The sequence below is a fragment of the Mus pahari genome, chromosome 13 (assembly GCF_900095145.1).
Source record: "Mus pahari chromosome 13, PAHARI_EIJ_v1.1, whole genome shotgun sequence".
Taxonomy (NCBI): domain Eukaryota; kingdom Metazoa; phylum Chordata; class Mammalia; order Rodentia; family Muridae; genus Mus; species Mus pahari.
Window position 1 is genome coordinate 56,997,388 of NC_034602.1, and position 4,029 is coordinate 57,001,416.

The window sequence follows — 4,029 nt, forward strand, 5'->3', positions numbered from 1 at the left end:
TAGCCTGGCTGTCCTGGAACTCACTTTGTAGACCAGGCTGGCCTCGAACTCAGAAATCCGCCTGCCTCTGCCTCCCGAGTGCTGGGATTAAAGGCGTGTATCACCACGCCCGGCTCCTCCTTCATACTCTTGACACCACACCTTCAAGATCTTGATGGCTTGTGACCCAAAATAAGCACCCCCTTTTCTTAAGTCGTTCTGATCTCGAGATCTGTCAGTGATGGAAAGGTAACCGGCACATTGGGAGTATCCCCAAATTCACCAACCAGGCATGACGCATTAGCACATTAGGGATGACCTGGGAAAGTAGCAGAGGTTTGAGGTCATATTGAGTATAAACTCCTTTGCCCATGAAAGGAGTTCTTGTGGAAAGGGTAGCAGCATTTCCCCACTGACCAGAGGCAGAGCCAGGTATGAGCCGGAATAATCCATGGTTTTCCTGGGTACTTAGTTTGGAAATTCATGAAGCTAAGTGTGATATATACACTATTTTGGATTTTAAAAAATTATTTTAGGTTGTAGGGGTATTGTGCCTGTATGTATATCAAACCCAGGTTCTCTGGAAGAGCAGCCAATCACTGAGCCATCTCTCCAATCTCTAGATTTCTTATATCTTAATAGGACCAGTGAGATTGTTTGGCAAACAAAGTGCTTGGAACTAAGTCTGATCTGCTGACAATTGCATGTGCAGACAGACAGACAGACAGGCAGATAGATGGACACACACACACGAGCACACGTACATTTTTTTTAAAAGTTTAAAAATCATTCATATAAAATACTGCTTGACATAAGTATTCTACCAGCACAGTAGGTACTGCGAACCAATGAATATTGCTTGGCGACTGGGTCACCTTCTTCAGATTTTTCACATTATTCCAAACGGGGGGGGGGGGGAAGGAACAAGAAAAAGAAATGTTCAGGGGAGGCCTTGACTAAGCCTCCTGAAGGGCTGGGAAGTTATGCTAAATAGGTTATTTTTTGTTCATGTATCTTATTTTTAGACAATGTCCTTCTTCTGTAAAGGCTGGACCATGTTTAGAATTAAACTTCATCCCCAAAATCTCTCTCTCCCTTTCTCTCTCTCTGTCTCTGTATATTAAGTCAGCATAGCACTTTATATACCATTAAGGGGTGACAAATGGCCAGATTTGAACTGGGTTAGAGATGAGGGTGGTGGAGTCAATGGGAATGATAGCTTTGTCTCCTGGAACCACCTGAGCTTGTTGTTTTTGTTTTTGTTTTTAATTAGATATTTTCTTCATTTACATTTCAAATGCTATCCCCTTTCCTAGTTACCACCAGAGTTTGAATACAAGCCCCAGGAAAGGAGAAGAAGAAAAGTCCCAGCCAAACCAAACTGGCAAGACCTTACGTTATCATAATCCCAGAGTTCAACATGTCCTGACCCCTGCAAACGCCAGTACTGTCCTTCCAGGAACCATTAGGTTTGAGACACGTCCTTCCTGCCTCAGAATGACTAAGGCCTATTTAAACCTCAGGGCTGGTTAATCAGTAATGAAGGTTTTTTTTTTTTTTTTTTTTTGACAAACAAAGTAGGGCAAGCCAAGAAGTAAGGGCGGCTAAAGATTAGCTTGGGAAGGTGGTATTTCTTGCAAATACAGATACAGGATCTGGTACTGCTTCCAGGTGTGAACATAAGTGTGTGATGGAGAACTCATGAAATGGTTCTGAGGAAACCTGTGGGTCTCAAGTTTCTCCTCAGAACTCTCCTCCTCCTCCTCCTCCTCCTCCTCCTCCTCCTCCTCCTCCTCCTCCTTCAAGGCATGTCTCGGGACCTCTGCAAAGGCCTGCATCCCTGTGCCATTTGTATCCAAGTGCAGTGGGGATGCTCTAGCAGGTACAAGCAGCTGCTGTAGACCCCAGAGGAAGGAGGATAGAAGATCCCAGAGCCTGGAGTCTGGATCACAACGAGGCCTCCCAGACCCTTGGTCACGCTTGAAAATGCCACAGCAAGGTCAGGGTTGGCTGATGTTCCACTGGGGCCTGAAAGCATCCAGTGGGGCGCAGCCTTCCAAGGAGAGTAGCTACGTGTACCATGTAACAAGACACTCCTGCAGGTTTATCCATGTGGATGGATCCAGTTTTATTTAGGGGGTGAGGGTGGCACAGGATCTCACCACATTCCAGGCTGACCTTGAACCCACCCGATTGACCTTGTACTATTGGTATTAAAGACCTGCGTCACCATGCCTGGCCCTCAGAATACCTGGGAGTGATGGGTACATTAAATAAATAAATAAACAAATCTTTAAAAAACAAAAACAAAAACAAAACATTATAACCTTGAGGTCAGTTGCCCTTGTTTTTCTTTTATTTATTTATTTATTTATTTATTTATTTATTTATTTATTTGGTTTTTTGAGACAGGGTTATAACCCTGGCTGTCCTGGAACTCACTCTGTAGACCAGGCTGGCCTCGAACTCAGCAATCCACCTGCCTCTACCTCCCAAGTGCTGGGATTAAAGGCGTGTGCCACCACGCCCGGCACCCTTGTTTTTCAAGATCACATGACTGGAAGGTTTTGGTCTTCAAGGTCAAGTGACCAGTAAGAGGCAAAGCTGGAAGTTCCCCGAGGCATTCTGATTAGCTGTTCTGTGGAACCCTTGCCTGCTTATAGAGGAAGTGTCTGAGAAATCATTTTTCTCTATGGGTAGTAGCATGAGGAACAAGAAAACAGTAACCCAGAGCACTAGCAGGAGCAGGGTACGGGAGAAAGGATCCTGTGAGGCGATCCAGTGGTTCTCGACCTTCCTAACACTGCGATCCTTTAATATAGTTCCTCATGTGGGGCTGACCCCCAACCACCAAAGTATTTTTGTTGCTACTTTTTTTTGTTGTTGTTTGTTTGTTTGAGAAAGGGTTTCTCTGTGTAGCCCTGGCTGCCCTGGAACTCACTCTGTAGATGAGGCTGGCCTCGAACTCAGAAATCCGCCTGCCTCTGCCTCCCAAGTGCTGGGATTAAAGGCATGCGCCACCACTGCCAGGCTCTCTTTCTTTTTATAAGACACGACATTGAGAACCTCTGCCTTAGCCTCTGGACCAGAAGGAAAGCAGTTTGTAGCTCTCAGAAGTTGTTTTCCTGTTAACCCGGAACTTCCCTTTGATTTTGAGACTCAAAAAACAGGACCTATGTCCAAAGTAGGACACGGTGGGTATGCCTGTGTCCTCTTATTTGGTGACGTTCAAAAAAGCTGAAAATACGCTTTTTTAATAACACAGATGAAAATGTCAAAAATGTCAGTTCAGGGGGGCTGGGGCGATAAGCTGGGGAATAGTAGACAAGATCACTTGCTGCTTTTCCAAGCTCCCACGTGAGGCTTACAACCATCTATAACTCCAGTTCCAGGGGATCCAGTGCTCTCCTTTGCATCAAGCATGCTTACATTGTACAGATATACATACAAACACATATCGTTAAAGCCTTTCTTTTTAAATGCCATTTCAGGCTACAGAGTTGGTTTAGCAGTTTAGAACACTGGCTGCTCTTTTAGAGGGCTTGAGTTCAGTTCCTAGCACCCACATGACTGATCACATTGCTTATAACTTCAGTTCCAGATGATCTGACATCATTTCCATAGGCATCAGACATGGGAGTGCATGCATACAGGTAGGCAAAATACCCGTACACAGAAAATAAACTAAGATAAATAACAATTTTAAGATGCCATTTCATTGAACCAGCCATGCCACAAATGTTAATTCTTCCCACTATCATAAAAATAAAATAAAATTAAGCTGAGCAGTGATGACAAAAGCTTTTAGTCCCAGCACTGGAGAGGCAGAGGCAGGTGGAGTTAGAGGCCAGCCTGGGACAGCCAGGCCTACAGAGAATCCTGTCTCACCACCCTCCCTCTCCCAATAAAATAAAATTGGGATAGAAAAACTGCCGGATGTGGTGGCAGCGCACACGCACAAAAAAAAAAAAAAAAAAAAAAAAAACCTTAGAAAAACTGAGAAAACGTTACTATAAAAACACTATCACATAGCAGGTGAGGTTATGTATA